This window comes from Sander lucioperca, chromosome 2 (genome assembly GCF_008315115.2).
Source record: "Sander lucioperca isolate FBNREF2018 chromosome 2, SLUC_FBN_1.2, whole genome shotgun sequence".
Classification (NCBI taxonomy): domain Eukaryota; kingdom Metazoa; phylum Chordata; class Actinopteri; order Perciformes; family Percidae; genus Sander; species Sander lucioperca.
The window spans coordinates 15,720,569-15,743,610 of NC_050174.1; the positions used below are offsets into that span (position 1 = coordinate 15,720,569).

Consider the following 23,042-nt stretch of genomic DNA (forward strand, 5'->3'; position numbering starts at 1 on the left):
TAACCCATATTACAAAAAAAGACTAAAACTAATAAAAACTAAACTAAAACTAAGCATTTTCAAAAAATAAAAACTAAACTAAACTAGCAAACCCGCTATAAAAACTAATTAAAACTAAACTGAATTTGAAAACAAAAAGTCAAAACGAAATAAAAATAAAAACTAATGAAAAATGCAAAACTATAATAACCTTGGCGCGCTGTATACAGTAGAAGAAGAAACCAAACACAAGAAGAAGAAGACGACGACGAAAATGGCTAGTGCAAGAAAACCAGAAACTACACAAGCATGTAGTCCGCCATTGTTGTTGTTGTTGTTGTTATGAGACGTCGTCGCGGGATAAGAGGTCGAAAGCATGTATGCGGCTTCGCCGTCCAAACAAAGACGCAAGGGCAGCGTTTTTGATTTTTTTTCACCCTGGGACCAGGTTTCAAAAAAGTGCGTCTTCAGGCATTGCGATTACAGGATTCGTTTGGACGATTGGCCGAAACGATGCAAAACATGTGCGTTTGCACCAAACAAAAAGCGTTTCTGTGTGGATGGCCCCTAGAACAAAATAATGCTATTCTTGTAGCTTGAAAATAATTGACACCCACATGGTAGGATCTTGTTTGTGACCGGAACTAACCTCAAAACACATGGAGTTGGAAATAACGCCTTCTTTTGGGGGACGACGGACCAATGGAGAGAGTTTTCATCGAAGGAACCACCCACAACTTCAAGGGAATACAGTATATTGGTGAAACTTAGAAATGTTTGGGACTGTAAAATGTGAATCCACAAGGGAGAAGCATCTTTTCAGTCTGCTGCAGCGTAAAACTTATTTTTGTCATGCCATTTTCTTATTAAATCTTTTTGTTAATCTTCATTGGACCAAGCCTCTCATTCCTCAAAATTCAAAAAAACGCAACAGTTGCTGAACAAAAGTTAGACCTAGCCTACTTATGAACAAAATTCATAAATATATTAATTTGTGAGCTAGGTCTTTTGGGGACATCATGTATATTTTCTCAGTATTACATTAAATACCCTGTGTCTTTGTATCATAAAAGTGTCTGTTGTTCCTGGAAATAGATAGATATTAAAAGTGGTGGTATGTGATGGTCACTGAAACACACTGTAACAATATGCAAGGTGCAAAGCATGTGCCCATACTGCAACATGCTTATCGTGACTTAATAAATGACAGTGGCACCAATGTAGACAATTTCATGTCCTAGGCCATGAAATTATCTACATTGGTGCAGCAGACCTTGCTGTTCCAGTTGAAAAGTCCCTTCAGCTACTTAGTGAAATGGCAAATGATCTGATCATCTTACTGAAAGGTTGATCTTAATGACCAGCTAGGGATTTCGTCCATCCATCCATTCAGGCACCACTGACGAGGCACAGATGAAACTAGAATGTAAACTGATGTAGAGGTAAACTATCTCACTCAGCTGTGGCATTTTCAAAATTAAATTATTTTGCACACGGTGCCATGTGTGGTATTTCAGCCACCACTGATTGGATTTTGATGAAACTTATCTGACAATTGCACTTTTGCGTTTTCAAATTTACAATGATTAACACATGGTGGGGACTATAATTAGAGGTCAAATCGAGTGCTATTTTTTGCAATGAATCTTTGCATATATTTGTACTTCTTGTTAACTGTTAAGTATAATTATGACCAAAGCAGAGATTTTAAAGTTTTCACTGAGTTGGTCAGAACAATGTTCTCCTCAGGTGACATTTACTGTAGGTCAGTAATTGGTCGTTAGGGAGAATGCATCATTTTTAAAGGACACCATGCATCCTGTGTAATACCATACTTCAATTTCTATTTCCACACATTTTAGAGGGGAATTTTCCACAACTGAAGAAAGAGCAGAACAAGGCTCAGACTTTAAGCTGATGTCATCACCCAACATCCCATAGTTATCAGCCTGCCCTTGAGGTGTTGCTTAGCTTCTTGTCATGAATCATGAAAGATATCAAGTGTCTTGTGGTTTAATGTAGATAGAGACCTATAACTGTATGCACTTGGTCAAGACCTATAAATCATCCGCAGTTCCAACAGTAAAGTCTGCTATCATCTCAATGAGACGCTGCCCTCTATTCCTATACGATCGCAGCCCCTCCCATTGTTTCAGCTTTCCGGGCTCTGTCTCCATAGCAGATCATCCTTCGTGGAAAATGTGACCCCTTTATTATCCCTATTATCACTAAGGAGGATTATTAATGAGAAGAAAATAACAACTGTGCACTGAACTGTGTGTTAAACAGAATTGGTTACAACTTAGGGATCTACTGAGTATATTTAATGCTAATCCTGCATATCAAGACATCAATATAATGGTGTTATTTTACCGGTATTACCCTTTGTTTGGAGTTGGATTAGGAATTTACTCTTTAAATCAGATCAACATACCTTTTCTTTCCTCATTTGACTAGCAGGTGTGCAGTAACAACCATGAAATGGACACAAAAGTCCTCATTAGGCTTCAGTTTCATGTGTGCCAGAGAGTGACAGGGAAAAATCAAACAACAGAGAGATGATCAGAGAGGATTCAAAGAGGCTTGCTGGTAAAGCTGTACGTTAAATACAGGCCCCTTGGCCTCCTCCCAGTCTCCGCTGCCAACCTACACACTGAACACAGCTCTACGACTGCATTCTGTAAATCCTCCACACTAGTATATCTAAACCTCGCCACAGCCAGTCCTTCTTCGAACTCAACTTGTCTCGTCTCCTTTGCCCTTGTCGGGAGGCTGAGCTCAGAGCAGTGAATCCTCTTCAGCTCACATCCATCCTCATTTAGACCATGGGGACCCATTTAGGATGAGCAACGGGCTGGAAAACACAGTGACCTTCTCATATTTTACTCATTTACTGGTGTTTTTATTTTCAGACACTAAAAACGGGTGCCATGTTTTTATTTCTAGCAAAATTTACAGAGTTGGAGAGGAGTGGCTACTATGTCTCTTCCAGCAATAATCCGAACGCTGAAGGGGACAGCGATTTTATCCTTTCATCCAAATGGACAGGGGGGGCTTAAGAACCTTTGGGATGCAGAAGTAATCTGAAATTGAAACTTGATGGGCGACGAATCTATGAATTCAGACTGAGAATGTACTATTGGCATGAGGCTTTATTATCTACCGTGCCCTCAGCATTTTCATAACCACAATTTTAATGAGGTTAACCTCTTTAAAACAGTGGATAAGGGGATAATCACTTTTTTCTTCCTTGCCTGTCTGTGTTTCTATCAGTATGCTCCCTCTCCTTTCTCATTCCCTCTGTCTCTCACAGGGGGAGAAGAGGTTTTTCATATCCACTCGTTCCCTCTCTCATCTCCCATGTCTCCAGGTTCTCGTGCTCTCCTTCCCAATCAGACTGCTTGAGTCGTGTTCAAGGACTGCCTCTTTCTGTCTGCACTCGCCACAAAGACAGTCTAACAAAGGCCTAAGGCAGAGAAAGAGAGAACGAGAGACAGCAAAGGGAAAGAGGTGGTGGGTAGACGGGAGGGGAGGGAGGCACAGAGCAGGATGGAAAAACAGCGAGATAGTGAAGGAGATAGATGAAGAAAGTGGGAGAGACAGAGCGAGCGAGGGGCAGATTGAGACAGTAAGGAAGGCAAGCAACACTAAATTAGATGCTCTTGGAGAAGAGACAGTGTATTAATTCCAAAGAGAATATTGCATTGTATCTTCTTTTCCCTTCCTCTCTCAGCATTGGGACACAGAGCAGAGTTATGTGTTCCCCCAGCAGGCTTCTCTATTTCTCTCCTCTCTCTTCTGTTAGTCCCAGGCCATTGATACCACTGGCACCAGCTCATACTTTGCCTCTTTTTGTCATTCTGCTTATTATCATTAGGCTATACTTTTCTGCTGCATCAAATGAACTGAGTGCTAACAATGAAAATGCACAGGAAAAGATATTTTGATAAGCTATGATTCAACATAGCTTATATATATGATCAATATAAAACTACTTTGAGGCATTTTGTTATTGAAAATCAGACAAATTGTACAACTGCTATAATAGCACTGGGTATTTCAAAAACACAAAGTGTCAAGATATTGCATTCACATCAAAAGTATTCCTATTTTTTTGTACTTTTACAATGTCACCCATTGCTTTCAGTTTTACAGTAAATGAACCATGATACATTGCCTGACAAGGAACATTTTCCATAACTCGCCCCAACTGTGTGACCATAATAACGATGATCTGCCACTGTGCACGCCATCCCATCTGTTTCCACTATGAATACGTCCAAGGCGGCAATCTGGTGGTTGCCTAAAACACTGGCCTGAGCCCCCACATCCACAAACCTGCATTTGTATTTAAACTATGGTTGGAAATCACAATATTTGGCTGGGTTTGCTGAGTAGTCAGCTATGCTCCGCTGAAGTTCCACTCGACAGCGTTTTTGTCAGTTTGTGCTGAATGCATAATAGAGTTTTATATATATATATATATTGGGTTCTACTGAGTGATTGACATGCACTTTCACACTATTGTAAACTTTACTTCTTATAGCTGCTTTAATAGCCAGGAATTTAGCCTTAGAGTCGTGATTAGACATCTCTGTTATAATTTACCATTTGTTAGAACTGACTTAATGCATAGTGTTCAAGTGATACATCTTTAATTCAGTTCAGTTCAGTATCAGTCAGTATCTGAAAATAATTTCATTTCAGGAAAGCATCACTGGAATAGCTGAAGATACCGATAATACAATATTTAGGATGTGAAAACATGTTTTAATTCTTTGTCTGGCTCAGCAAGGCTCCTTTTAACATAACTCCACAGATTCCTCAAACCAAGAGGTCTCAGCAGGGTGTTATCTTAACAGACTCAAATTTCTTCTTGGGCTTTAAACAGCTTTTAATTACAGACAGCTTTTCAGGATTCAGTTTGGATTATAGTTTGTTTAAAGGTATGCCTGAAGTCTTGACACATTCAGATTTTGTTCATGTTATATAACCAGCCTCCCCTCTCGGATTGAGCAAATATTTTCTTCACTGGCTGAGGCTTGGGACTTAAGAACGATTTATAGAGATGACACTCAGCCCTTCACTGATGACTTCACTTCCAAGCCTGCGTAAGCGCACACTGCAATCATGACACACACAACTGCAACCGCTGTTATACTTTGATTCAAACATACAAAATAGACAATGGTGAGAAGAACACAAACAAATGGTCACACTGAGGAGTGGTTCTTTAAGTCTGTGACTTTGATCTTCTTTCTCGAGACCACTGCAACTCATTTTTGACACCACAACGCCACATATCAACAAAGGCAAATGGCTTCAAAGGACTATATTTCTTGCGCAAAGATCAATATGCTGTTCACTTGCATGAGACAGTAGGATTTATAATGTAACAATGTGAGTTATGAGGAAGCCCTTCAAATCCACCTCCTCCACCAACCTGATCATGAAAGACTTGAGTAAACACATGACACCCATCACCCATTCTTTCGTCCTGTCGCTCAACTGCAGTTGTTAAAGGCAAAATGGCCACTAAAAGCTATAACATAGGCGAAAAGGAGAAAAGTGTAACCTTGTTATCGTGAGTGAGTTAATTGGAACTTGTTTGGTTTAATTATACTGAGGTATTTGGCACTGTGCTTTGTATATTTTCAGCTATAGACAGGTATGAATGTAGGCAACAGGAGCCAGGGTGAGTAATACACATTTAACATATAGTAACGTGTTTATTTGATAGAAATGCCAGTTTGTAAATGATATTTCTGTATGTTCTGTTATGAAACAGGAAAAGAAATGTAGGTATTCCTGATCAGTATCTTTTCTGACAACAGCGATTAAAGGCAGTATTTCTCCAGTATCAGCGGTGATGATGAATCTTGTTTAAGTTTGCTTTTAAGCAATAAGCAGTCTGCACTAACCTCAGTCTAGACAAACTTCTCAAAATCTATTCAGCTTAAACCAGAAATATCTGGAAAAAAAAACTGAGTTACAATTAAAATGGGCTTTGATTTAGATGTTTCCTAATGCAGTTTTGCCACTTAGAGTTTTGCTGTAAAGCCTGTGTCTAAAGCTCACATGGGTAACTCCCTTCTCTTTGAAGAGCGAGGGCACATTTTTAGCCTAAGCAATAGAATCAATCAAGGGAATCGTTGGTCTGTGCTCCAATTGCCTGAAAATAAATTGTATCAGTGGCAGTATGTGAGGGATAATAGTAAGGGGCTTCAGGTAAGGAGACATCATGCTTCAGTGAACTGCTTATAAAGCCATTTACTGAGGCTACTTAAAGCCTCTGTTCCAGTGAAACCATAGAAAGTATTTACTGACACCCAGAGGGTCTCACATATTATCAAGCTGCACACAAAAGGCATTTGGGAATCACATGAATGTGTATTTGTGTGTTTATTGCTTTTTGCGTAAGTGTGTGTGTGGATTATTTGCTTGTGGTTGTGTGTGTAGTATATAGTGTCATAAAAAGGCCATACAGACAACAAACAAACATTCTGTTTTATGGCAGTCTAGAGTAGTAAAATGAATGTTAAATACTGCAAAGAATGCCTAAACTATCTATTTTACACTGTGGTAAACTACTTAAACATTCTATTAAAAGTTCATTTATATACATAATTATATCTATTGATCTCATATAAAACCTTTTCTGAGTTGTTTGGATCAAATTAAGATCAAAATAAGAGTAAGCATAACCTGATAGACCCAGTACTGTGTAAAATAATTCAAGGAAAAGTTTAACATTTTTGTTTTCTTGCCAAGAGTAAGATGAGAAGAATAATACCACTCTCAAGTCTGTATGTTATACATGAAGCTATCGCCAGCAGCCAGCTTACAGTATACCTCTTTCCCAATGGCCAAAAACCCCACTTATACGCACTGGCATCTGGTTTTTGACTACACTGGGAAAGGTTACAATTAGCAATCACTCCCAGGACAAATGAGCAGTAGGCACAAGTATTTATCAGCTCCAGCTCCGATCAGGCAGTGATGGAAACAGGACACCCGGGAAGACATGCTAATTTTTGCTGTGAGGCGTTGCCTCTGTCCGTAACTTTTGTCATCTCAGTCTCATCGGAACATCAATTTAGTCAGCACCTAGTTTGAAAGAGAGATTAGCGAAGATAAAAGTGAATGCACAGCAGTGTTTGCTGTTTTGTGCACTGTTTCGGAAAGCTGTAGCAGGAAAAGTTTTTGTTGTTCACCTGGCGAAGTCAGGTGAGTTTGTAACGTCGCTTATTTTGGTCGAAAAAGAGTATTACCTTAGCATTAGTCTATATCCACAACGTTCCACTTCCGGGATTGCTCCGATGCCCCCGGAAATTCCGCCTGATGTCCCTCATTTAGGCCGGATGTCCGTTGCCTTGGGCTTCCTTTGTGTTGGCATTCTAAACTCCGGTGGATTTATGAGGACTATGGTTAACTGCTCCTCAGATCTCTGCAGGGTAAATCCAGACAGCTAGCTAGACCATCCTCCGAGTTTTCTGTTGCACGAACTAAAACAACTTTTGAACGTACACGTTCCACCAAAACAAGTTCCTTCCCGAAGCTATTTTGCAGCGGCGCCGTTGCTCTGTTCGGTGCCTAGCGCCGCCCATGACGATTGTGATTGGTTTAAAGAAATGCCAATAAACCAGAGCACGGTTTTCTCCCATCCTGGAATGCTGTGTGCACTAGCCAGACCCTCCTCCGCAGCACTGTGGAGCAGACGCGCATGAAGTCATTTTCGGCAGGGGGTGCTGGCGGGGGGGGGGGGGTGTCTCTCCCTGTCTCTCCCCTACCCTCCATGAAGTAGGCCACAGCTGAGCTGACAGTGCATACTGCACAGCGAGCTCAGAACAACGAACAGCGAAGTATGTGACAAGTAAAAGTTACAGACTATTTGTTTCTTAATAGGCATACATACCGTTAATCACAATCATACTAGGCTAAATATAGGCTACCATCTGGGAAAAAGATGCAGAGATTAGACAACGTGTCTCTACCTAATGATGATTTTGGTACACCAAACGTAGATTTGCGCTCTGGAGTTCGGCTGATAAACTCTACCATTAGACCCTGAATATCAAATCATCCAAAATGTCTTTGTGGACGTGAAGCAGTGCGATATGTGAAAGTCTACTCTGAGTGCTACGGAGCCAGGTTTTCAGGCGGTGAAGAGCTGAGAAAGACCTTTTCAGCCCGGTGAAAAGCCATCTTGTTACTAAAAGTATCCCTCTCTTCATCCCACACCAACAACCAGAGATATTTATAAGCGATCATTTTATTGTCATCGCAGTTTGCTAACAGGGGCTGCTGCCGCACCAACAGGGGGTGCTGCAGCACCTCCAGCACCCCTACTTCCCATGCCTATGCTGTGGAGGAAGGTCTGACAATGCGAGACTATCTTAGCATAGACTGGAAACAGGCCTGGCAACTGGTCCAGACCACTACAACACTAGAAGAAATGGGAAAACCTTGTTGGTTTCTATTTATTTACTCTAAAGTGCAAACATCGTTACAGACATTATCCCAAAATCATATCTCCATCCATCCATCCATCTTCTTCCGCTTATCCGGTAACGGGTCGCGGGGGTAGCAGCTCCAGCAGGGGACCCCAAACTTCCCTTTCCCGAGCCACATTAACCAGCTCCGACTGGGGGATCCCGAGGCGTTCCCAGGCCAGGTTGGAGATATAATCCCTCCACCTAGTCCTGGGTCTTCCCCGAGGCCTCCTCCCAGCTGGACGTGCCTGGAAAACCTCCCTAGGGAGGCGCCCAGGGGGCATCCTTACCAGATGCCCGAACCACCTCAACTGGCTCCTTTCGACGCGAAGGAGCAGCGGCTCTACTCCGAGCTCCTCACGGATGACTGAGCTTCTCACCCTATCTCTAAGGGAGACGCCAGCCACCCTCCTGAGGAAACCCATTTCGGCCGCTTGTACCCTGGATCTCGTTCTTTCGGTCATGACCCAGCCTTCATGACCATAGGTGAGGGTAGGAACGAAAACTGACCGGTAGATTGAGAGCTTTGCCTTCTGGCTCAGCTCTCTTTTCGTCACAACGGTGCGATAAATTGAGTGTAATACCGCACCCTCTGCGCCGATTCTCCGACCAATCTCCCGCTCCATTGTTCCCTCACTCGCGAACAAGACTCCAAGGTACTTGAACTCCTTCACTTGGGGTAAAGACTCATTCCCTACCTGGAGAAGGCACTCCATCGGTTTCCTGCTGAGAACCATGGCCTCAGATTTAGAGGTGCTGATCCTCATCCCAGCCGCTTCACACTCGGCTGCGAACCGATCCAGTGAGTGCTGAAGGTCACAGGCCGACGATGCCATCAGGACCACATCATCTGCAAAAAGCAGCGATGAGATCCCCAGCTCACCAAACTGCAACCCCTCTCCACCCCGACTACGCCTCGATATCCTGTCCATAAATACTACAAACAGGATTGGTGACAAAGCGCAGCCCTGGCGGAGGCCAACTCTCACCTGAAACGAGTCCGACTTACTGCCGAGAACCCGGACACAGCTCTCGCTTTGGTCGTACAGAGATTGGATGGCCCTGAGAAGGGACCCCCTCACCCCATACTCCCGCAGCACCTCCCACAGTGTCTCCCGGGGGACCCGGTCATACGCCTTCTCCAGATCCACAAAGCACATGTAGACCGGTTGGGCATACTCCCTGGCTCCCTCCAGGATCCTTGCGAGAGTAAAGATCTGGTCCGTTGTTCCACGACCAGGACGGAATCCGCATTGTTCCTCTTCAACCTGAGGTTCGACTATCGACCGAACCCTCCTTTCCAGCACCTTGGAGTAGACTTTACCGGGGAGGCTGAGAAGTGTGATACCCCTGTAATTGGCACACACCCTCTGGTCCCCCTTTTTGAAAAGGGGAACCACCACCCCGGTCTGCCACTCCTTAGGCACCGTCCCCGACTTCCACGCAATGTTGAAGAGGCGTGTCAACCAAGACAACCCCTCCACACCCAGAGCTTTAAGCATTTCTGGACGGATCTCATCAATCCCTGGGGCTTTGCCACTGTGGAGTTGTTTAACTACCTCAGCAACTTCCACCAGGGAAATTGACGACAATCCCCCATCATCCTCCAGCTCTGCCTCTACCATAGAGGGCGTATTAGTCGGATTTAGGAGTTCCTCAAAGTGCTCCTTCCACCGCCCTATTACCTCCTCAGTTGAGGTCAGCAGCGTCCCATCCTTACTGTACACAGCTTGGATGGTTCCTCGCTTCCCCCTCCTGAGGTGGCGAACGGTTTTCCAGAAGCACCTTGGTGCCGACCGAAAGTCCTTCTCCATGTCTTCTCCGAACTTCTCCCACACCCGCTGCTTTGCCTCTTTCACGGCAGAGGCTGCAGCCCTTCGGGCCCTTCGGTACCTTGCAACTGCCTCCGGAGTTCCCTGGGATAACATATCCCAGAAAGACTCCTTCTTCAGTCGGACGGCTTCCCTGACCACAGGTGTCCACCACGGTGTTCGTGGGTTGCCGCCCCTTGAGGCACCTAAGACCCTAAGACCACAGCTCCAGCAATGGAAACTTTGAACATTGTCCACTCGGGTTCAATGCCCCCAGCCTCCACAGGGATGCACGAAAAGCTCCGCCGGAGGTGTGAGTTGAAAGTCTGTCGGACAGGGGCCTCCTCCAGACGTTCCCAGTTCACCCGCACTACCCGTTTGGGTTTACCAGGTCTGTCCAGAGTCTTCCCCCACCCTCTGACCCAACTCACCACCAGATGGTGATCAGTTGACAGCTCTGCCCCTCTCTTCACCCGAGTGTCCAAAACATACGGCCTCAGATCAGATGAAACGATTATAAAATCGATCATTGACCTTTGGCCTAGGGTGCTCTGGTACCAAGTACACTTATGAGCATCCCTATGTTCGAACATGGTGTTCGTTATAGACAATCCATGACTAGCACAGAAGTCCAACAACAAACAACCACTCTGGTTTAGATCAGGGAGGCCGTTCCTCCCAATCACGCCTCTCCATGTGTCTCCATCATTGCCCACGTGCGCGTTGAAGTCCCCCAGCAGAACTATGGAGTCCCCTACTGGAGCCCCATACAGGACTCCATTCAAGGTCTCCAAGAAGGCCGAATACTCCGAGCTCTTGTTTGGTGCATACGCACAAACAACAGTCAGAGTTTTCCCCCCCACAACCCGCAGGCGTAGGGAGGCGACCCTCTCGTCCACCGGGGTAAACTCCAACGTAGCGGCGCTCAGCCGGGGGCTTGTGAGTATCCCCACACCCGCCCGGTGCCTCACACCCTGGGCAACTCCGGAGAAGAAAAGAGTCCAACCCCTATCCAGGAGTATGGTTCCAGAACCGAGACTGTGCGTAGAGGTAAGCCCCACCAGATCCAACTGGTAGCGCTCCACCTCCCGCACAAGTTCCGGTTCCTTCCCCCACAGAGAGGTGACGTTCCACGTCCCCAGAGCCAGCGTCTGCTGCCCGGGTCTGGTCCGTCGAGGCCCCTGACCTTCACTGCCACCCATGTGGCAGCGCACCCGACCCCAGCGGTTCCTCCCACAGGTGGTGGGCCCATGGGTTGGAGAGAGAGGTGCCACGTAGCTTTTTCGGGCTGTGCCCGGCCGGGCTCCGTGGCAAACCCGGCCACCAGGCGCTCGCTGACGGGCCCTCCATCTGGGCCTGGCTCCAGACGGGGGCCCCGGGCTTCCTCCGGGCAGGGTCACATCATCTCTACCTCGTTTTTTCATAGGGTTTTTGAACCATTCTTTGTCTGGCCCCTCACCTGAGACCACTTTGCCTTGGGAGACCCTACCAGGAGCACAAAGCTCCAGACAACACAGCCCTCAGGTTCATAGGGACACACAAACCTCTCCACCACGATAAGGTGATGGTTCCCGGAGAAGAAAAATCATATCTGACTTTATTTAATCAGGTTGGCAAGCACCTAATTTGACTGATTTTCAGCTACTGAAAGGGTTTTATCATACTTTTCTCAATATATTTATCAGGGATTCCAACACTGAAAACACACTGTAGTTGGAGGTAATGAGCTAGTTGCCTCATGGCTCTTTTCTGCCAAAAATAAAAAGAATACCTGGGTTTGGTCTGTGGAACTTCAGTCATTTATTTCAAATGATATCTTAAACATTTGACTCAAAGTATGAGTGAATTTTTCTCTATGCCCCTGAGCAGTCGTAAAGCAGTTCCCCCCCCCCAACAGCCCAGACACGTTGTTGATGATACATCTTAAGCCAAAGCACATAACAGTCGATCCGTGGGTGGAAAAGGGAGGAGATGAAAGAGAAAAACAAGAGGTGACACCTTACACCAAGCATCCATTTATATGGCGTAAACAACAGTAACGCAGTGTTTACTTACTGTGTGTGAAAACTTTATTTTTCTGAGTTGACTTTTTGAATAATTTCAGGAAGATGTTCACAAACTGTAATAACAGCAAATGTTACAAGCGCTGTTATTTTAATTTTATAGTTCAATGATTTGTTCAGTTCAGATGAACTTATTCTTACATTAGGTGCTCAACATTTGAGCAAACTATATTATTGACTGACTATGCAAAGAGTTTATTTAATCAGGGAATAAGATACAAACAAAGCTTTGACGACAAGTGTTTTGAAAAATAGAACAGACAGGAGAAGAAAAAGCATGGAGCAGAGAACAATCCAAGGTTTTTTTCTCTCTTGACGTAAATACCAAACTAAGGACCTCATTTATAAAGGAAACAAGTGTATGGGTATGTTTAACAATCCAATGCCCTTGTGTTAGAATGCTACAAAAACATTCCCTCAACTGGTATTGATAGAGAACAGTGCCCTGGAGACCAGCATCCTTGAAAAGCTGCCTCTTCATGATATGGTAGATAATCAACCAGAACAGAAACATGTTTGTATTTTTTGTATAAACTATTTAATCCTAGCCAAACACTTTTGGTTGAAACCATTACAACAATGCAATGTCCTGACATTATGCACTCTGCAAGTTTATTCGTAGAGACAGTGGGTAGGTAGATGTTAAAGATTATTCCCTGCATCAATATTGACTGCCTTGGCAAAAACTATTAAATGATCAATAAATTAAGCTGAGCTAGGATGGCCACTGACATGAAAGTACCATTGGTCCCTGGGTCACGATCAATATATCGATCCTGCTTGCAGATACTGTCCCCCCTTCTCTCTAGGGACTCTTCCACCATCACATGGTCTGAGGTCATACTGTAATATGATAGCTGCGAAGGAATGTTTGTGTCCATTCTCTGCCAGCCTGGCATTTAACAGTAATGTTTATGCACCCCCATTGGAATATGTAAATAATTCAGAGGTTATGCAAAGGATTGTCTTGGCTCTCTCTCTCTCTCTCTCTGCTAGGTGGTGGATTTTCAATGTTCTCATCCCTCTCCTTAGAAAGCATACACTTGACATTTTTCCATTCCAATTTAAGTGTCATATTTGAGCAGCATAAGCTTTTCAAAATGTGTTTCTTTTCCCCTTAGAGATCCGTAAAACAGCTATGGGAACTGACGACACTGTGGGGTAATTAGCACACTGCTGGTGGAAGTGTAGCTGGTGATACGAAATCCGCTTTTCCTATAGGAGATAAGGAGATTTTGAGGCGATCACGAGACAATACAAGGAATTATTTATTAATTGTAATGCATCTGGATGCAGTTTAGTTAGGCTCAGTCCAGCACTGTAGTAAAATGTCAAAACATGGAGACTGAATGCTGTTGAATATCAGCTAACATGACTATATACATTCTTTACAGAAGATAGCATGTGTAAAAGAATTGGAAAAGTTTGACATGTGGTAGTAATTTAAAATAACTTATATGCACTTTCAAACATAGTGACATAAATATGTCACTGAGTTAAGACTCAACAAATCTTTTGAGTCCAGCAATGCAAAGCATTCCATAGCAAGCGCCACGGTATGTGCAGGCAGCAAGCATAGGAGGGCCTATTTCATTGTGAACATTATTATTTATAAATTTAAATCCATTTAAATTGGAATGTGATTAAAAGTTTTACAGCATATTGCCATATCTGATGACCATTTTTTGTAGGGCTGAACAATGCCAATTAGCTGTGATATAATCACAACATATCTACAATCATCGAGTCCTACACAATGAATATCTCACTGACAGTTTTACAGAGACAGAAGTACGACAGAGCTGTTTCCTGTCTCCTTTTCTCTTCCTGTTGGCAGTAGGATTGGGTATCGTTTGGGTTTTTTCCGATACCTGTGCTAAAGCGATACTTTTAAAACGATGCCGGTGCCTAAGCGGTGCCTGATCTGATACTTTAAAAAAGAAGTAAAAATAAAATAAAATAAAAGCACAAAACGACAGTTGGAGACATTAAACAACGGCTTGCTTATTGCTAAGGCCACATGGTAAAAATTAAATGATTTATTAATAATGTAATAACAATACAACTTATTTGGCTGGTAAATGACAAAAACAACCACCAGATGGGAAAAGGGTATTTTACAATAACTTTGAATGCACCACGGAGCTGGCGAGGCGAGTTTCAAGTGAATGCACCGTCTGTGTTGTTTTTCCGACAACGGCAGCTGCAGACTGTTACGTCCCGGTGTTGGAATCTTCTACAGTGAAATACAGTCACACTTTACATCGTTTAATGTTAGCTGTCAGCATTTTAACTGTGTTTAATCTAGCTACTAGCTAACGGTAGGCTAAGGTTATCTGCTGTCTAGTGTAGAGCGTCCCACGCAGCGATGCTTCTCTTGCGTCCAACGTGCGTTTTGGAGCATCAGAGAGAAGCGCAGGCATTCCAGTGGCACCAAAGTGAGGCACCGAAATCAACATTGCTATTCGGTCCGGTAGATACCGGTCGTTTAGGCACCGGTGCCATATAAGCACCGGGTTTCGTTACCCAACCCTAGTTGGCAGTTGACTTGATCAGCAAACCTGGGGATTCAGTGGACACTCTAGTCACAATTTGAAGACCTGGACCTCACAGATGACATAGTCCTCTTGTCAAATTCACAAATACAAATGCAGACAGAAATGCCCAAGCTTGCCACAATTGCAGCCTCTGCAGGATTCCTCATCAATAAATCAAAAACCAAGGTGATAAATATCAACCATAAAACAAATCATGCCATAAACCTGGACGAAGAGGCGGACATATTTACATACCTGGAAAGCGTTGTTGGGAAGGACACAGGCAGTGATAAAGACATGCAAACAAGAACAGGGAAGGCAAGATCATCTGTCTTAATACTAAGACAAATATGGTGTTCAAAACACATCTCCACAAAAAATAGAATCTGCATCTTCAACTCAAATGTCAAATCAGTTTTATTTTATGGGGCAGAAACATGAAGAACCACAAAAGCAACAAGCAATAAACTTCAAACCTTTAAAGCCTGTTTTGTCATGCTGGAGGGTGGTTTCCTCAGGGTATGCCCAATCCAGCCCCATTTCCTGCGTTCAATTTGTGTTTCAGTTGGTTCTTGTTTGGTGATTTGCCAGAGTTCTTCGTTAGTTATTGTGTTTGGCAGGTAGATTCCCAGGATGTTTCATAATGGAATCCACAAGGAAAAGAAAATAGGAAGACCCAGGAAGAGCTGAGGTCTGTGGAGGCAGAACTCAAGGAAATAACACAAGGAAGCAGAGAACACCATCCAACACCGAACCAGCTGGAAAAAGTTCATGTATGACCTATGCTCCCTAAAGAGCAAAGTGGATTAAATGAAATGACTGCGAAGCAAAGGTGATCCATCAGTATAGCAGAACCCTAAGAAGGTAAAAGGTCTCTCCTGAGAGTATGTGCGATAAACAGACAAATGCATTTCTGTAGTCTTGTTCTGCATCTTTACCAGAGTATATAAAATGTGGGTTACAGTATATCTCCACATGGTTGATATTTACAACTGTCATCAGTTAGAAACACAGAGACACATACTGTACACAAGCGGCAAATCTTTCCAAATGTCAGTTCTAGGTCAACAAGTGATCAGGAAGACAAATAAAGTGCTTTGATCTGAATCTGACGTCAAGAGAACATCTATCAAACCACGGCCTAGATAATAAACTCAGTTATAACTCTGTATGGTTCAGTAATAAGACAATGTGCCTCTTAAATGGAAACCCTACAAAGAAACCAAGTAACATTAAATGCATTAAAGTGCCAAAGTGCCACTTTTTTGTCTGAGTGGATTATTTTCATTTCAACATACATTCTGTAATTCATTTCATACCCAAATCAGAAACCACAAAAACACTGAATAGGCCAACGTGAATGCAAAGCAGAACCCAGGATTTTAAGAAACAATACAATTGATTACATTTTGAAATCCACTCACATTTTTTATACTAAAATGAAATGTAATGTACTATCCAATCACAGGTCTGGGGTAATGAGTGCATGAGTGTAAGACTGTAAAAGAGTGTGTTTCAGGTTACATTGTTTAAAGATAAAGTCAGGGCCTTTTCGGCAGCAAAGATCCTGTTTAACTGATTAAATCTGAGACTTTCTTTTTGGTTCGCACCTCCAGGTCCTAATCCCAAGATTCTGATAAGATTTTATTTCTTTCGGCATGAAACACATAAGCACCAGAAGTCAGTTTAGTTCAACTTCTTGCCAAATTTCAATATCATTCTACTCTGTAATCAGGTCAAGCCCCGAGTACAAACAATTCTGGCACAGGATTCAACCCTTCATAGCCATTTAAGGGACTCACCAGTGGGATGCCAGGGAGGGCTCTTTGTTTTTGTGTTCCCCCACATAGACAAGACTAATTATTTAATACAGTATATTATTACAATACGGTCATTGTTCTCCTGTTTTACAAGTTGTTGATGATGTGGTAGATAAAAAAAAAGTCAAATGCGATGGACTTGAAATTTTAAACATACAAAACGTGGAATTTTGCATGCAACAGGACTATGCATGTTTGGATCTCAATCTTGTTTTCTTGTGTTGAAAGTGCTCATTAACACAACACTTTAGGGAGTTACACTTCTATCTTCTACTATCTGAGGAATTGCAGCTGTTTTCCATTCAAGTGTAAATGTACCCAGTTTAGAGAATTTGCAGGGGTTTGGTTTTTGGTATCAGACGTGGTGCTGACATGTGAGTGCCTGAGCGTGTGTGTGTGTGTGTGTGTGTGTGTGTGTCTGTGTGTGTGTGTGTGTGTGTGTGTGCTTAAATGTGTAATGATACACTTTTAAAATAAGAAGAGGAAGAGATACAGGACATATCTCAATCCCAAGAATGCAAAGTTGTTATTGAAAGAATGCAAGGTCAAGAGCACACAGAACGCTGTTGACAATTTGAGGTGATGCATCTTGCTGGTATTGCGCAAAATCCCCAGCACAGAGGCTGCCTGCAGTGCTCCAAACTAACAGCCAGAAATGAAAACCACAACAATAAAGCCACTTTATAAACTTTTTAAACAAGCTCTATGCCACTATTAAAATATTATTGGACACATAAAACTTATTGAGCTTTGGTTTTTATTTATGAACAATGTTTGTTTACTTTATAAGATACTGCATGTTTTAGCTCCAACACCCCCTAAACCAGTGGTTCCCAACCTGGGGTCCGGGCACCCCTCAGGGGGTCAGCTTTTCTTAGACATAAGTAGGTGAAATAACATAAACAAGGTCATCGACAGTGTTGGGAAGGATACTTTCAAAACGTTACTACGTTACTCAATCTGAGTAACGTATTCTGAATACTTGGATTACTTCCACATTGAATTGCATTTTTTTTGCAATAAGTGTAGGAATGCGGCCATCACATACAGCTTACTAAACAGGCCTATTCTGGTGTGTTCTTCATTTCCAACTGGCTGAATGTATACCTGAACAAGCAGATAGATTTTTGTATTTGTAGTCCCGAACTGCCTACTACAAAAATCTAACTGCACTCTAAGCTACCATGAGCTAATTTTAGCTAACATTAGCTAGCATGTCAAATGGGGCTAGTCAGTCTTTCAACGGCTCTGGGGCTAGTAAATCAGCATGTAGGAGAATGTAAAGTCACATGTAGGCCTGTCACGGTACACCTTTTCAAAGATCAATACACTTTTATTTCTAAAGAATATTTAACACTGGAACTGGAAGACATTTTAAATATCCACAATATGTCTTTGATCTCCTTTAGTATGTCATCTTTCACGCTGTTGTACAGTTGTGGAATTGCCGTTTGTGACACGTATGTTCTCCCAGGCAATACGTACTGGCTGTCAAATGTTTGCAGCATTCCTCGAGTGTTTGTGCAATAGACTACAGACTCTGTACTACATTTAACAATTATTTATTAAATATAAAATTTAAATAATAAATAATTAATACATTATATCTATCTATATATGTGGCTACATGGGGAGTAAATGTTTGTACCAAAATAGTTCTGTTTTTCAGTCTTCATTTTGGCGAAGGTGCAGCTACTTTCTTCTGTTCTTCAGTAACGCTATTACTGTACAAGAAACAGGCATCATTTGGCCTGTTTCCATGTAGTTACATAGTCACTGATATGATCATAACCACTACAGTGCTCAATTACCTATTTTTGAGGGGGAAATAAACTTTTTTCGCCGCAAAAATTTCGCCACGAAAGCATGAACTGTTCTCTGGAGGACATCCACCAGACCAGCGGGCGCCCGTGGATTGTTGTCGGCCGCGGCAGGTGAGGAAGGCGGGGAGGAATTAGAAGGATGCCGGTCGGCCCTGCTAGCCTGGTTAAAGCAACGAACACACAGTTCGCCACTGCAGACTACTATTCACCAACGACAGATGGATCGCACACAAAATGGATATATATGCTACAAATACACAGGGAACTGCTGCTTGATGATTATTACCGAAGCCTGGCTGAACACTCACTCATCCCAGACGGCAGCTAGCAGCTAACAGGGTAGGTGAATTTAAACAATGTCTGAGTTGAAAACGCATCTTGTTGTCATGTAAGGGCCCTGTTCATGTTGCACAGACATTTTAATTGCATTTTGTGTCTGTTAAGAGGCACAAAGGCACTCTTTATGATATGCCCCCAAAACTGCCGTTTTAGCTAAGTGGGAGCTCTCGGCATTAGCTGCAGCAGCTCCAGTTAGCTAGCACCGATTCGGCTCGTTTTTTTTGCTATCGACAGTACTCACATACTTATAGCGATCAAGATTAACGTAAAAATTGCCCGGAGTTCTCCTTTAAGCTTTACATTGATGTAACACATTAACGGTGATACCAAATGTATGGCAAATACTAAAGATACTTACATTACATTTCTTAAAATTACTGGACTATTGGTTGAATTCCAATGTAGAATGCGGTCTGTTAAGACCGCTGCGAAGTATAACACACCGTTGCCATGAAAAACAGAGCGTTGCTATGGACGCAGTTCTGTTCACTCAGGCAATATAATCGCTACACACAGCCTACGACGTAGCTACGGCGGCAGTTCGACGCAAGGCGTTTGTGCAAAACTGTGGAAAAACTGCAGAAAAAGTGTGGGTGTTGAACCCTCTCACGGGTGCGACGCCCCTGCCCGTTTGTGGAGCTTCTGAACTCCAGAGCAAATTCGGAGCAAAAATTCAATTCACCATCGTTTTTTGAAAAACTGCCTATATTCAAAATCTTGCCTAAAAAGTTGTCAGAAGTGAATTTAGTAATGAATTAGCATACAAAAATTGTAAATAAATAAACGTCCTGTTGTTGGTCCTTTTCTGTACTGGAAACCCAATCCTCACTTGAATGCCGAAATGAACGCTGGGATACTGGTGCTTTCAGTACTTTGGCCACAAAAGCTAATATTTCACAAGGACACAATAACATATAGTACAGTACAGAACATGACAACTAACATTATAGCCTATCTACACTGTTTAACCCAAGTCAGCACCTATGCACAGTTACATTATATTTTACACTAGACATTTGTACTTTTGTTTATGCTGCATTTGGCTGAACTTTCAATTCCCTTTGTATCGTGCACTAAGCGATTCAGCGTGCCTTTCTCACCCTTAAAATTAAGAAGTCAAATTTGATCTTGTACGTACAAGACAATATCTCCTAATTAGGAGATAAACTTTAGGATAATACTATCTTCTACGTACAAAATACTATGTCCTAAATAGGAGATAATCTTACTGTAGGTGTTTTTTTTTACCTTGCCTTTCAGGGCGTTTGTAGTACTACACATTGTGATGGGGTTAATTCACTACATTGTGCATAGAAAGGAAGGCACACTGAGAATCATTTGTCACAAGTATATGTGAGCTTTTATAATTGGAACACAAATTTGAAAACAAAACTGTTAATGGGATAATAGGCAGTTTTGATTACAACATTTTGGAATGCACAACATTGTACTGAGTACATCAGAAACCCAGAGATGAGTGTACAACAGTGTAAATCCCCAAAGTTTTTTATTTTTTAAAAATAATTATTCTGTTAAACCCACAACATCTCACTGTCAACACAACTGATGAAGTTACTGTTCTGTTTAGCTGTCACCTCTGAAACTCTCCTTCAAATGCTCAGGGTTTAGTTTTTTTGGCAAATCTTGCCAATCATTTTTTAACTCTACCTTGTCATTATCACGTGTGTAAGTTTCTGTTTGACTAATCTTCTGTCTCCCATATCAACGCGTCTGAAAGCGTCTCATACTGGAGATACTCGAGCCCTTTCTCTCTCGTTTCCTGTCAGCGCATCTATCACAGTTTCCCTTTCAAGTGTTTCTCTTTTCACCAAAGAATTGTCACCCAGGAGGGATGTCCCTGCATCTGTTGTAGGTCACGCTGAACCTGAACATGTAGCACTTAAAAAAAGAGTTGTGTGAGATATCATCCACCTACCACACTGGAATTCTGTATAATCTATAAAGCTACTTAGGGCAAAAAGATAAAGTTCATCGAGTGTCGACAGTTCACTTGCTCTCTTTTGTTTGACTGATGTTTTCCCCACGGTATTGGAACAAGAGGATGAATAATGAATGGGTCTTGCTGCAGTTTAGGTTATTCCCACCTGGAGTGTCGTGTGGTTTTCAAGAACTGTGTCAAAATAATGAGAGTAATGTAAAATGAACCTGAATGTTATGAAATGGTTCTGCTCAGCCTCTTTAAAATCTTTAAAACTATTATGTTAATGACGTCTTTTTATAGCCATGCTTTCATCTTGTGATACTAATTGCAGTGTGTTGCTCATAACTCATTGCCAACTTTTTACCTAGTATGAGTGTCTATGACCCTGAGTATCATTAAGTGTACTGTATTTAATGTACTATGTATTTGTATTATGTGTTTTGTTGTGATGTAAACATTTTCTCTGGAGGTATTTGCAGGCTGTCATTATCAGAAATGTGCCGTTCACAGCTACTCTTGCAAGTGATTTGTTAAATAAGATTAGAAAACAGTACATGCATTTGCATTAAAAGTAAATAACTGTGGTCATTTACAATTAAAAGAAAGTGAAAACCATCAAAAATGCTCAACATTTAGCTTCCTGCTTGCAAAGAGCAGGTAAGTGTGCATGCATGCAGGAGAGACTTCAGGCCAGGTGGAAATTACTTAAGTAACGATATGTCTTTAGACCAAAGGTATATCTGTGGTCGTAAATTTGAAATGGTGAACAAAAATTAAATGGGGGGTGACATTCTGCTAAAGCAACGTTTGCCTACCAACAGTGAAAATGCTGTAGTTAGGTTTACTTCACCTATTTTACACATCAAAGTCTGTTAACAGGTCGTGGGGGGTATTACTGCAAATGTAAAAACAATTTAAGTATATAGCCTTTTATGGTTCCAGAGGAAGCTAGGTGAAATCTGGTAAATTGCCTCAAGTGATGAGAGAAAGACACTAATTCACATGTTAGGAAACGAGTAAAACCGTTTCCGTTGGTGTCTGCTCCATGTGAACAGCTTTTACTGGAATGAATGAGCAGCCATGTTTGAGTACCTCATTCATTGTATAATATATTTAATGTATCTACTTCAATCCGAAACCACCATCGGATCTGGCAGCATACCGCTTTAAGAAGGCTCGTCAATGGAATGAAGTGGCACTCCTGACTGAGTGCCAATTCAAACCCTAAAAATGGGTGCTTTCCTGCCCACTTCATCTCCAGTATGGGTGGCTCATTTCCAGGGGGTCTGCATGTATAATGTCACATCACCACTGAGCATGTTGGAATATCCAGCCCGCATTTTCTGTCTCTGACACAGATTGATAACTCACCTGCAGCAGTCTCATGCGCATTGGTGTCTCGTGGCTCGGTTGTTTCTTCACCTGAGAACAAGCTGTTGTTGGACAAATTTGAAAAGTCGGGGGCTGGAACCCAGGTAGTTTAGTACCTCTTATGCTTTTCAATATTTAGTTATGTCAAAGTTAATGCACTGTTTTTTTTAAATTGCATTTTTATCTGGCCAGGTGCCAGTTGTGCCTTTTGGGGATTTGTGGCTGCAGCAGTTCTGTACATGCATTAGACTTCTTGGCCTAAATTAAAACTCTGCACTTAGTCTCATGCGGTGAGCTTGTTAGGGGAACTAGACAGCCTGAGAGGAAGTGCTGCCTCAGAGGCTTAACTCAGGGCATGAAAGCCCCTTTGGCAGTACACGCAAGATTAGCAAAAACGGTTTAGGATGTAAACAATGCCATGGTGTAAGGATGGGAAAGAAAGGTGACATTTTTGATAGTTGTTTCAAACTCAAAAATACAACATTAAGTGTAATAGTGTTGTCAAATCAGACTTAGTCTCGCACTGCCAGACCTTCCTCCACAGCGCCGCGAAGGAGGGTCTGGCTAGTCCACAGAGCATTCCAGGGTGGGTGAGAAAAGTGCTCTGGTTTATTGGCATTTCTTTAAACCAATCACAATCGTCATGGGGGGGTGCTAAGCACTGCACGGAGCCCCATTGTCGCTGCAAAATAGCCTCAGGAAGGAACTTGTTTTGGTGGAACGTGTGTTCGTTCAAAGGTTGTTTTCAAGTCAAGTTCTTGGGGCGGAGGGGAGGGGAGGAGGAGCGGGGAGGGTGTTGAGCTTCCTGACTGCCTGGGGAATTAAGTGGTTTGCCAGTCTGGTGGAAGAGGCTCGGATGCTCCGG

The 23,042-nt window shown here is 42.5% G+C and overlaps 1 long non-coding RNA gene across 1 annotated transcript; it reads right to left on the reverse strand.

The window, feature by feature from the left end:
* Positions 1-3,102: 3,102 nt before the first annotated feature.
* LOC118494645 lies at positions 3,103-19,941 on the reverse strand. The gene is made up of 3 exons (XR_004896773.1): positions 19,887-19,941; positions 9,945-9,949; positions 3,103-3,115 (listed from the first exon to the last, which is right to left on the reverse strand). It is a non-coding gene; the product is annotated as an uncharacterized LOC118494645 (long non-coding RNA).
* Between the last annotated feature and the right edge of the window lie 3,101 nt (positions 19,942-23,042).